The 13,492-nt window shown below is 35.0% G+C and overlaps 1 protein-coding gene and 1 pseudogene across 6 annotated transcripts in view; both read right to left on the bottom strand.

The window, feature by feature from the left end:
* The window catches only part of CCSER1 (coiled-coil serine rich protein 1), a 1,274,087-nt gene that overhangs the window by 1,165,825 nt on the left and 94,770 nt on the right, over positions 1–13,492 (bottom strand). The gene's annotated exons all lie outside the window — the stretch shown is intronic.
* On the bottom strand, positions 7,816–10,980 carry LOC123806734 (annotated as a pseudogene).

Below are 13,492 nucleotides of genomic sequence, written 5' to 3'. Positions count from 1 at the left end.
TTTCAGTGGGGAATGGGAGGAGAGGAATGCGGGGGAAAAGTACAGGGAAGAGGAAGCATAATTAGTAGGCCTAAAATAGATGGGGGGAGATAAAAATGGTATGGGAAACAACTCAAAGAACTTATGTGTACAATCTATGGACATGAATTAAGAGGGGTGGAGAATGCTAGGTGGTTGGGGGGGCAGGATGGAGGGGGGATAAAGGGAGAAAAAATTGGGCAAAGTATAATAGCATAATCAATAAAAATACTTTTAAAAATTTTCATGTTCAGCAAAATAACCTTTCAAATATGAAGACAAATACAGACATTCTCAGGTCAACAAAAACTAAGAGAATCCATTATATAGCAAGCACATCTGCTTTCAAGAAATACTAAAGGAAATTCTGAAGGCTGAAAGCAAGGACCATCCAACAGGAATGTGCACCCACATTAAAAAGTAAAATGTGTCACTATAGGTAATTATTAAAAAGTTATAAAGGACAATATAATTGCATCTTCTCCTTTCTTCTCTTGACTTATGTTAATGTAGTTGTATAAAATAAAATATATTTACATAATTGTATTGTTGGGCCTATAACATACAGAAATGTAATATATTTATAACAATACAAAAAAGTGGGAGAAAAGTTGTGCTGAATTAAGAAAATGAGCCCTGGCTGGTGTAGCTCAGTGGACTGAGCGCGGGCTGGGAACCAAAGTGTCCCAGGTTCTATTCCCAGCCAGGGTACATTCCTGGGTTGTAGGCCATAACCCCCAGCAACCGCACATTGATGTTTCTCCCTCTCCCTCCCTCTCTCTCTCTTTCTCTCCCTCCCTCCCACCCCTCCCTAAAAATAAATAAATAAAATCTTAAAAAAAAAAGAAAATGACACCTTATGGTAAAGTGAATCCAAAGAAAGAAATGAAGTGGTAAATAAAAAATTAAACATAACAAAACTCTATAAATATATACTGGCTCTCCCTTACTCTCAGCTTTCTTAAAATACATAAAATGTATCTAAATTAATAATTATAACAAAGTATTATCTGGTTTGTAACATAAGTCATCTCTCTGTGACCTTTTCTATCCACACATACATATGCATGCATATACTTATGTGTGCGTATATACCCATACACACACAATAGGAAGCAAATGTAGAGCCATACAGGAGTAACGTTTCAATAACTCATCGAAATTAAGTTAACATAAATCTGAGTAAATTATGATGTATACTATATGCCCTATACCAAGTAAGAAAATGATATATATTTTTACACATACCATATACATGTGTGTGTATGTGTGTGTGTACACACATATATATATAGTATAAAATAAAAAGTTAAATGGCAAACATAAATCCAATCATATGATCAATAACATTAAATATGGATATATTAAACAATTCAATCAGATGGAGAGTCTTAGCCTGGAAAAAAACAACAAATAGCAACCAAATATGCTGTCTATGGGAAAGACATTCTTTATATTCAAAGATACAAATAGGATGAAAGTAAAAGTCTACCATACAAACAATGATGCAGAAAAGCAAAAATGGTCACATTACTATCAGACAAAATATACTGCAAAAGAAAATAATGTTACTAGAAATAGATTCACTGAATATTTGAACAACTGAAATCACACAAAGTTGGTTCTTCAACCACAAAGAAATAAAGTTAGGAAGCAATAACAAAAGGTAATTTGGAAAATTCACAAACATGTAGAAACTATGTAACACATTCCTAAATAACCAATGTGTCAAAAAAATCAAAAGGGAAATTAGAAAGCCATTTCAGATGAATGAAGAAAAAATAAAACTTTTAAGATGCAGCATAAGCAATGCATTGAGGGATATTTATATTTGTAAACACATTTAAAAAAGAAGAAATATCTCAAAAATTAATATTATTGCCAGTTACCTAAGAATAGTAGCAATGTAAACACAAATGAAATCTAAAAGAATAAAGGAAATAATAAAGATTAGCATACAAATTACTGAAATAAACAAGTGAAAAACAATGCAGAAAATCAACAAAAAAAGAAAACAAATCTTCAGCAAGATTGAAAAATGTCAGCAAAATCTTGGGCAAGATTGACCAAGAAAAAAAGGGAAGACTCAAACAATTATGATTAAAAAATGAGAGAACATCCCTATCAACCTTACAGAAATAAAAAGAATTGTAAGGAATTCTTTGAACTTGATGAAGAGCACAGATTCAAAAAAAAAGGCAAATGATCAAATTTGACTCAATAATAAATAGAAAATCTGAATAGACCTAAGGCAACTAAATATGATTGATCAGTAATTTAAAAACTTCTCACAAAGAAAGACCATGCCTATACCATTTCATTGGAGAATTCCATCTAATATTTATGTAATAATTAATACTGACTCTTCACAAATTTCCAAAATATAGGAAGGAATACTTTTCAATTCATTCTACAAGGCCACATTACACTGGTACCAAAACAAGATAATGACACGAAAAAGGAAACTAAAGACTGGTATCTCTTATGAATTTACATGAAAAATCCTCAACAAAATCCTAACAATCATAGTAAATATCATAATTCATACAGCATTATGAAATGGAATTTTTCCAGAATACAAGGTTGGCTTAACATCCCAAAGTAAATCAATGTAACACACTGTATCAACAGAATAAAGAACAACAGCACATAATTGTCTCATAAATGTAGCAAAAGTATGTGACAAATACCATGACAAAAACTATCAAGAAAGTAAGAATAGAAGGAAACTTTCTCAACCTGATAAAGGACATGTATACAAAATCCATTGTTATCATTATACTTAGTGGTAAAAGCCTGAATGTTTTCTACCTAAAATTAGGAACAAATAGGGATGTCCATTCTCATCATGTCTATTCAACATTACACTGGAGATTCTAGCTAGGACAAGAATAAAAATAATAAAAATAAAAACAAACAAAAAAAGAATCCAGATCAGAAGGAAAAATGTAAACCTAACTCTACTTTCAGATATGATGTTATGACCCAGCATCTAGAAAAACCTAACCAGTACACATGTGCGCATGGGCGCGCACACACACACCTATTAGTGGTATGCTTTCCTTACTGAACATGACAAATAAGAAGATTCAGTTGCTACAAAGATCAACGTCCCCTTTGGGCTATATCCTTTATCTCTCCAACTTCTCTGATGGCTAATATGAGTACAGCTATGAAATACGGTCTGTATTATGAGGAATTAAAACTATATCATGTCTTTGCCACAGGATAACGCTTTCATTTCCCTATATTTATAACTTACACATTTGTTACCACAGTGAAGGGCTCAGGAAAAGTAACTAGGAATTTCAGTATTCTACAGGTAAGTCAGACAATGGTAAAGTAAGGGGTTTGAAGCTACCCTCAGCCAGAATCAGGTAGCATATAAGACCTAGCAGAGGAGTGGGACTTGAGAGTCACTAGGTATTTAGTGGCAATACATATCCAAGAGTTCTGACCTGAGCAGAAGATCAGTGTTAAGTGCCCAACATTTTTAAGCTCTCCATTTACTGCTGAGTAAATTACCAAGTATATCATGACTCGGAGGTGGAACGTGTAATGCAGGGCCAGCAAAGCAAAACCCAGTTAGGAAGTGGGAAGCAAGCAGCAGTCATCAAGTCACATGAAGAATTTACTATGCAAAATTACCATAAAAAGGGAGTGAAGGAATTGAGCAAAAAGAAAAAGGACTCATGGACATGGACAACAGTGTGTGGTGATTGCTGAGGGGAGTGTGGTGTAAGGGGACTAGAATGGTAATGGGAAAAATACAATCAAGATTAAATTTTAAAAAAGAACCATTTATGTCCAGATTTTCATCTTTAACCCTTGTAATTTAATACCTTAACTCATTCAATACATATTAACTAAGAATCTATTATATGTCAGGTTCTAAGAAAAAAATGGTAGGCAACAGAGAAGGTCTTGTTGCTGCTGTTACATGTATCTGTTTCTAAAGTCCATTCCCCAATTTACCACATTTTCACTTTCGACACTTACAACATAGCAGCGTTTTGATGAGTTATGCATGTGTATATATGTACATGCATATTGACAACAAGTTGAAAAGCTACACTCTTGCCAAAAAAAAAAAAAAAGTAACAGCTATTTCGGCCATGAAAGTTCTATTTATCACCTCTACCAACTGTTCCAACAGTTTATTCCTCAGACTCTATTGTACCACATACGGGCGTTAAAAAAAGCTTCAGATTAGCCCAAGACTCACTTATCCAATAGGATGCAAAATGCGTAAGCAGAGAGAGGTTAGGTTTCACATTCAGATTCCAAGAAAAATGCACACAAATAACAATGTTCTGATAATAGTGGCAGAGAATAATCTCACTGGTAACTTTCCACATCTTGACAACCCATACCATTCTTCTTGCCTCCACTTCAGATTATCTTGGGACTTGTATTGTACTTTACTCTGTCAATACACTCCTGTTTTCATTTCATCTGGTCCCAGTGTGATGACTCTCAAATCTATGTATTCATCCTAGATTGCTTCCTGGCACTTTAGACTTACGTGTGCAATGACCTATTTGATATCTCCATGAGGATATCTAATAGATATTATGTTGAACTATATGAAATTACCATTTTCAATGGACAAAAGTTGAATATAAGATTCGCATAGTTCAAACTAATACTTAAATTTAACTTGGTCCTAACAAAACAATGAATTTCTCAATCCCACCATTAAATCTGTTCTACCTCGTGTTCTCTTTTGTCAATAAATGGCATCATCACCTACCAGCATGCACAACAAAAGTCAAGGGATTACTCAAGGTTCCTCTTTTCCCTTACTATCCACATCCAGCTCATTGCAGTGGAAGTCACATACATGGCTTCTCCTCCAGCTTGGCCATGGCACACATCTCTTCTCTCTGGGACCTTTGTTTCCATTCTTACCACCCTCAACCCCCATCACCAAAGTACACACACCACCAGAAACCATAGGAATCATCTTGTCTATCCTCTAATTAACCATTATTGTGCTTTCCAACTGCACATAAATTATGTACCCCTATGTGATCTGACCCAGGTCTGCCTTCTAACCTCATCACCTACCACTCTGCAATTACTGCCAGGATAACTTAGGTCCTTTGTCCTAGGTATCAATGTACATGAATGAATGAACAAGTTTTTATTGGGAACAAGATACAAATATATTTTATATTTTAGTCAGCGAGGCACTTAAAATATAATTAAGAACAAAGCTAAATGACAACAAAGATTAAGAATTGAAATCCAACTACATTGGGTTGAAGTTTCATTGCCAATTTTAAACAATATGACCCCCAAAATAAAAAGTTTGACTTCACCCTGGCTGGCGTAGCTCAGTTGATTGAGTGTGGGCTGCGAACCAAAGCATCGCAGGTTCTACTCCTAGTCAGGGCACATACCTGGGTTGCAGGCCATGACCCCCAGCAACCGCACATTGATGTTTCTCTCTCTTTCTCTCTTTCTCCCTCCCTTCCCTCTATAAAAATAAATAAATAAAATCTTTAAAAAATTTAAAAAGTTTGACTTCTCTAAGCCTTAGTTTTCTCATGTGCAAAATGAAAATATAAATACACATGTCATTTTTAAGCACAAAAAGTGCTGAAAATCATAATGTTCCATGTATGAAATGCAAATATAAAATTCCCAGTGCTTAATAAATCCCTCACCAATCCACAATGAGCCACAGCATGCCAGATAATCAACTGTTCTATAATCTTATTAAATAACAATGCTCCCTTTTGTGAGAGGGATAACTACTTCTGGATGACTCAATATTTAGAGAACAATATTAATTACCTTTTCTATAATTTCTATTTAAATTTACTCCCTAATGAGAAAAAAAAGAAAGAAAGAAAGCTACTTATTCTGCTCATTTGTCCTAGGCCACTAGAGTTCTTATGATTACAAATATTTTATAATGTGTTTTGCAGTATCTTAATAAGATAAGCTTAACATTTCAAAGCTGAACATCATCATTGCAACTGACCATTTTACAAACACCAGAAAGTGAAAGAGTCATATAAGAAAATGGCCTGAAGGAACATAGTAATATAGGGTCAAAATTGGTACCACTAAACAACTATTTCAACTAAAAATTCCTATACTAATTTGCAAATGAAGCATAAATGTTACCTTGATGTGTAATGCTCATTTTTGTAAAATTGCTTTGGTTTTTACAATACATATGAATAAAACTCTACAGTTAATTTTCAGCTAACAATGGGCTGTCACAGGAGTACGTAATAAAAGCAACTCACTGAGAATGTCTTTTTCCTGAACTCAGTGACTTATGAGAAGGAAGCTAAAAGGAAACAGATTAAAGGTCTTTAACACACCCTTTAGGCTAAGGTAGCTTAACTCTTTCAGATGAGGAGACTAATTACACCATGAAAGAACCAAATTATCAGGCTAAATTTTTTAAAGAACTAAGTCATTGCACATGTTTATCATAAAAATAGAATTTAAAATTCTTTTTCAAATGCTATTCACCAATTTAAATAGCCCATATTTTTAATATTCAAAATCCCCTTGATTTTTCCTTACAATATTCATAATATTAAAAATCTTAAATACTTCAAATAAACTACATCAAATAGACTTTGATATTTAAAATTAAAAGGAGCCAGATTTTTTGAGCATCTTATGTGTACCAGATACAATTCATTCATTATTCTGGTTAATCCTCACAAAAGCCTTACATAAGATATGCTATTATTTTTATTTTATAGGTGAAGAAACATGTCTTAGTGAGATTAATCAACTTGCCAAAATTCATAGAACTAATGATAGAGCTGGAATTCAAACTGAGAACAAAGAATGGAATCATTCTCTATTTAGATGACTCCATTCTCTATTCAGCTGGCCATGATGCATCTAAGCCCACTTCTAAGCAACTTTTAAAACTTGGACTTGTTTCTAGATTTTTCTGGTAGAGCATTTAACCTTTGCCAGATGTTATCACACCACTTCAGTGCAAAAACATTGGTGAATTTTTTTTAATGCTAGACAACTTCTCAGGGCTTTTACTAATGAGAATGCATTTTTGTACTCTCAATATATAAACTCTCAATATATATAAACTATGCGTGTCATCAGAATAAACCAATCTTATCAAGAAGTTAGGAAACTCCAAGTCTGTCAAGCACCTTGCTACAATTTTCAAAACCCTATTTCATAATTCACTCTCACCACCCAGAATGATCTGGTGTTTAATCTACACTATTTGTTATAGAAAAACCTTTGTGTTCAGTCTCCCTCATTAAGAGAAAATGGTGAAATGGTGATACAAACTTTAAAAAGATTATTTTTCTAATTGGAGAGATAAGAAATAAACCTGAAAGTTCTCTAAACATTTATTGGAATAATGGGATAATAAAAAAGAGAAATTTGATAATTCACTAGTGTCATAGCTATTATTTTAATTACTGCAATACTTAAGAATTAATGTTAGAAAACTAAGAATCTATAGATAAGCCACAAAGAGGAAATCGATACTTAGTTTTTGTTATGTGAGCCAAGAATGAAAGATGATGTTACCAGTGAAAGCTTCAATAGCAAAGAAGGTTCCCAGGTATAGAAAAGAAATTTTTAAAAAAATTATAACACATTTACCTTGATCGCTCATATCACACTGTAATTTTCATCTATTTTACACTTTAGAGGGAACAGATGTAAAAGTTGAGTTACTACAAATCTAATGAAAATTACCAGCTGAACTTTTGGTGTTTAAATGCAACATATGTTAATAAAATTATCAAGTACTTAACATCTTTTAAAAATGCTTTAATTATGTTTAACCTTTAGAAACCACAATGTGTAGTGGAAAGGGCCTGGGCTTTGGGGATGTGCAGTCCAGGATTTGAAGCTCCATTCACTACGTTTGACTGTGTAACTCTGTGTACCAAGTTTCCTCTGGTGTCTGAACATCCATTTAAAATTAATTTAAATGCTGCCGCTTCCAATAGTCAGTGTTTTTATCTAAACACAGGGAACAACAAGCCCTCATCCTCAACCTCTCCCCACACATGCCCCAACCCCTAACTCCCTTATGAGAAAGAAGGTCCTCTCCTCTGTCCCAACCTCTTCCTAAACTGGTAGGGACAGTCACATCGGGAGAAGGACCAGAAGCTGTCTGCCACTGGTTGAGTCATTGTGCTTCCATCCCACAGAATTCCGAGTCTGTGATAATGGCCCCAGACCTGGACAGCCTCTTCCTGCAAACAGGCCTACTGTCTCAAGAGACCTGCAGCCTTGTTCAGGGGGCTCTTTGGCATCATGCATTCCTCATCTGACTCTGAACTAGAGTTCGAACTAGAAGATGATTTTCTAGCTGTCTTATCCTCAAGAGGATAGAGATAAAGCTAGTGTTTATAGCTACTTTGTTTGAAACTGTGTTTTTTTATAGAGGGCCCTTCCTTTGATAATGTGGTTGAAATTTTCTCTGAGGACTTTCTGACCTACAAGATGATATTGCTGAGACCACCACTGGTTGGTTCATGATAAGACTCAGACTCTGAGGAGGACCTGGGACTACATTGTACATGAATGTCCATGCCACCTTTCCTTTGGCTTTAACCAGGCTGTTTCTAGCAGGAGAACTCTAGGCTTCTAGATAGTCCACTCTTTGATTGTCTGTGCTCTAGGAGACTTGGGATTCTTTGTCTGTTTTCTATATATACATCTCTTCTTCTTCTTTGGTGATATTTTTGGTCTCTTCTTCATCATCATCTACTACATCATCATCACATTTGGCTTTGTTTTTCCTCATTTTTCCCCCACTCTGATCTATAACAGTTTTTGGTTCTAGATTCAAGGTGTCCTCAATTTTGTTGTTATCTTGCCTCTTCCAATGCTTCTTTGAATTTCTACAATCAGTGTCTTCATCTTCCTCCAACTCAAATGACTGCTGTTTTGCTTTCCTAGGTAAGAAATGAGTACTATCATCATTACAAACTCATCTACTATTATCCAGAATCTAGTAGAAACACACAAGAAGGACTATAGTCTGTTACCACTGTTAGCATATATCCCTCAAGTTGGAGAAAATACTTCATTTAAACTTTTGGAATTAACATTCAATTATTCTCCTGATGTCTTTGACTACAAGGAAGGAAAAATATTAAGCCACAATCCAGCAACCCAGCAAGTAGATATAGAAATTCTTTCATCCTTACCTGCCACGAAACTACCTGGGAAATTTGATTTGGTTTACCACAATGAAAACAGAACTGAGGTAATGGAGTATGCTGTGACACAGGAGAAAAGGATCACTGTTTTTTGGAAAGAGTTGATTGACCCAAGACTGATCGTTGAACCTTCGAATAACACATCAAGTACAGAGCTTGCCTGAGTATGTCGTCTCCACCTCATAGTTCATAAATGCCTCGTTTGTGAAAGTGACTATAACCTGAACTTTCAAAAAAGATCTGGAAGTTGTATGCATTTTTTTTTTGTTATCTTAGCTTTACTGAATAGGAAAAAATATCTACCTCATCATTTAAAACACATGGGCGTGTTGCTTTTCTAGAACTTTTTCTTCAGGTTTAATTTTAGTAACAAAAATTTAAAACAACATTTCCTGTAGGTGTTATTATATACCAGTAGGTATGGCTTCTTGTCTTTTTTATGTTTTGACCATCAAGTAGCCATTGTCAGAAGCAGTTTGTAAATACCAAGTACAAGAAAGTGCTGCAAAGCTTCTCTCAGTAAGATTTATTAAGTAACATTGTAAAACATGAAAGCATGTCACTTGACCTAATTTTTTACATTTGAGTTGTTCTATTAAATGTGGAATATCTCACAAATTTCAAGTATTTTATACTTGTAACTGCCAAGAATTAATAAGTAGTTGGGTTTGTTGCAAGTTGAGAAATCCTTTCACATATTTCTCAACTTTAAAGTGAAGGGTTCTTAGGGACTTGTACAGAGCAGTCAACATAAGACCGGGTGTGTGTGTCTGCGGAAGAACTCCTGTTTCACTTGGTGAGAGGATTTACTATGAGTTCAGACCAGGAATGTGTTATCTTGCTAGAAGATCTCAAGTTATCTAGCTGAGTGTGCTGGAGTGAGGATCCTGAACAGAAACTTCCTTTCCTATTTTTATTCAACATAAAGCTAAAATGACTAAATATATACTGTGAAAATTGATTTCTTTTAACAAAATATCAGATCCCTCCTTCAACTTTGCAGATTTTTAAATAAAATTATATTGAACTAAAAAAATAAAATTAAGAGGTCTTGAATAATAAGCATTCTAGAGGACTATATAAGGATCAGTAAAGGCAACCAATTCTGTAGTCATCTAATTAGAGTACCCTCGATAACTGCTATCTGTGATTATTCATTGCCCTTTTATAACAAAAGAAAATGCACTTAATGTTTTCAAGCTTAATTTTCACAGAGCCATAGAAATAAGGCATTTTATGAATGACTGTTAATTGATAACCTACTATATATCATTTATTAGCTCTATGTTTTGTCCCTCCTTTTCTCTCCTTTTTCCACCTTTTTGTTCTCAATGAATTATGTATTTTTGACTCAACTATTTGATACATTTCTTGGTAGTTTGGCAAAATCAAAATATCTACAGTTAAAGAGCTATTTTAAATTCCTTGAAGTCAGAAATAGTATCTACTTCCATATCCACTAAAACATATAATGCTTTGCTATAACATAATAGATGGAGATGAATTCATTCATAGAACTTATTATCATGCATTAAGTAGGATTAGTAGATTGTACTAGTGTTAGAAGATATACCAAAGGCATATGTTTTGTCCTGTAATTATTCCACTACTCATTTTATAAAAATGTTTTATAACGGTTGTCAGAGCATCACCTGTTTTTTCCACACAATAAACCATTTGTATTTAAGTATTAGTTTTCCAATGCTCATGTTTCAGCAACACTCTTTTAAAAAAGGAAATTGCAAATAATTTACCTGTTGGACTTATCCATGTTGGAATTCTTTAAATCATGTATAAAATACCCCCTCCCCCATCTTCTTTCACATAAAGGGGAGGAAAAAAGCACCTTGAGGAAAGGTGCTTTCCAAAGAAAATTGCCAAAGCAATTATAGTATTTCCATCAAAGGCTTTATTTTTCCTTTAATATAAAAAAGAATAAACCAATTGTAACAAAACTCTTCTATGTCCTGGCTGCTAAAAAAAATTGCCTGCCAGTGGTAACACCTATATTAAAGCAAGAAAACACATAAATATTTTGAGTGATTTAGCACATGGCTGTTACTGTGGTTCATAATAAATCAGCTTTATCAAGGAATTACTAATTACTATATACCTTTTTAAACACTATTTTTAACACCTGTACACCTGGACCCCTGTCTCTTACATATACATATAATATAGTTGACAACTCATTGACATATGATTATAAGTATATAAATATACTTGTAAATGCAAATGATAGCATCTAGTGAAGACTAAGAGGTAGTCACTAATAGTAACCCTTTTTCACCTAAGCCACAATAATGGCTGTACTAACAGCAGAGAGAAAAAAATGACTGACTACTAACAAATTGATCTGTACACTTGCATATTCCTCAGTGCCTCAAAATCAACATTGGCCTTTCGCTGTGCCAAATGAACTGTGTGCTATTTCTAAGTGCAGACTCTAGGGGTAAACAGTTTCTTCACTAGCTTATAAAAGAGATATGAACGGCTCTAATTAGAATAGAGTTTATTGATACTTCATGGGTTTCTTCCACTAAGGTTGCTCAAACACTTAATCTAAATAATGTGGGCAGACATTCAGTGGCATATATAGATAGGTTATATCCTATCCCACTGCAAGTTACTGAAAGCAAGGATCAGGTGATGAATCAGGACAGACTAGGGCCTAAAATTAAGGAACCAGTAAACAATATGACATTCCTAAGAAAATCAGAATTGTTGGCTTCACTGTAACAAGATAGTTTGTAGTTAGTTGTAGCTACAACTAACACCTAAATGTGAGTTAACATGTGCCTGTTACGAATTACAGGTCACCCTTGAACAATGCAGGGGTTAGGATGCCAACCCCACATGGAAAATCCATGTATAACTTTTGACTTCCCAAAACCATTATGTAAGTAATCCCATGGTACCCATGGTGAACTGGTCCCAGGACCTCTGCAGACACCAAAATCCATGAACACTCAAGTATTTTACATAAAACCGTAGAACAATACATCATGCTTGGATTACCAACCAAAGATCAAAAACAGTGTTTTCTACCCGCAGTAGGTTGAAACCATGGATGTGAAAACTGGGGATATGGAGGATCAACTCATATATTATTGAAAGAAAATCTACATGTAATTGCCCCTGAGCAGTTCAAACCCATGTTGTTCAGGGAACAACTGTAACTGCCTCCCAGCTGCTACTGCACTCTTCAATAAGTACATGTTTTGTGATCATAGATGGAACTCCTATAAGAACTTCTCTTTTACAATAAGCATGATGTTAACCTTTCTAGATAGAGAAGCTGGAGGAACACTGCAGGACAAAGGGGCCCTCATAGTTTCCACTGCCAAGGGGTTCAAGCCTCCTAATGGACAGTCACCAGTTTGACTGCTGGTACCCGGCCTGCTCTCTCTGCCACCACCTTGTCCACAACTTGCGGACCGGACCCTCTCTGATGCATGGCCAAATTTCTGAAGTTCTCTGCTGTCTAATAGGAGAAATTACTACAACTTTTCTCAAGAGATCTGAACCCCTTCTAGGTTTGTTCTTCTTTAATACACTCCCTCTGCCCTAGGGCATCCTACAGGTTTCCCCACGTCTCCTAGTTATACTGTTGTCATAGTTTAATTATTTATTTACTTATTTATGTTATTGTTTATACTATTACAGTTATCTCAATTTCTCCTGTCCTCCTCTCCCCCCAACACACTCCCTTTTGCCATAGTCATTCCCCAACAATTATCTATGCCCATGGGTCTTTCATATGTGTTTAGTTAATCCGTTCACCTTCTTTTAAGCAGTCCCCACCTACCTCCTCCCATCTCACAGCTGTCAGTCTATTCCATGACTCCACGCTTCTGTTTCTATTTTTTTGTTGTATGTGGTTTTTTTTAGTGTTTTAATTGTACTTTTTTTCCATTATCGTTTAGTCCCCTTATTCCCCCCACCCCTGGCCCCGCAATCACCACACTGTTGTCCATGTCCATGAGTCCTTTCTCCTTTTTTCTCAATCCTTCCACTCACTTACCTACCCCCTCACCAATAGCTGTCATCCTGCTCTCCATCTATGAGTCCATACCCATTTTACTTGTTAGTTCAGTTTGTTCATTAGATTCCACATATGAATGAAATCATATGGTATTGTCTTTCTCTGACTGGCTTATCACACTTAAGATAATGTTCTCCAGGTCCATCTATGCTGTTGCAAAGAGTAAGATTTCCTTCATTTTTTATAGCTGCATAGTATTCCATTTGTAAATGTCCCATAGCTGTTTTATCCACTCATT

The sequence above is a fragment of the Phyllostomus hastatus genome, unplaced genomic scaffold, assembly GCF_019186645.2.
Source record: "Phyllostomus hastatus isolate PE091 unplaced genomic scaffold, TTU_PhHast_1.1 phas_scaffold_39, whole genome shotgun sequence".
In the NCBI taxonomy this organism is placed as follows: domain Eukaryota; kingdom Metazoa; phylum Chordata; class Mammalia; order Chiroptera; family Phyllostomidae; genus Phyllostomus; species Phyllostomus hastatus.
This window is presented reverse-complemented; position numbering and strand designations above follow the sequence as displayed.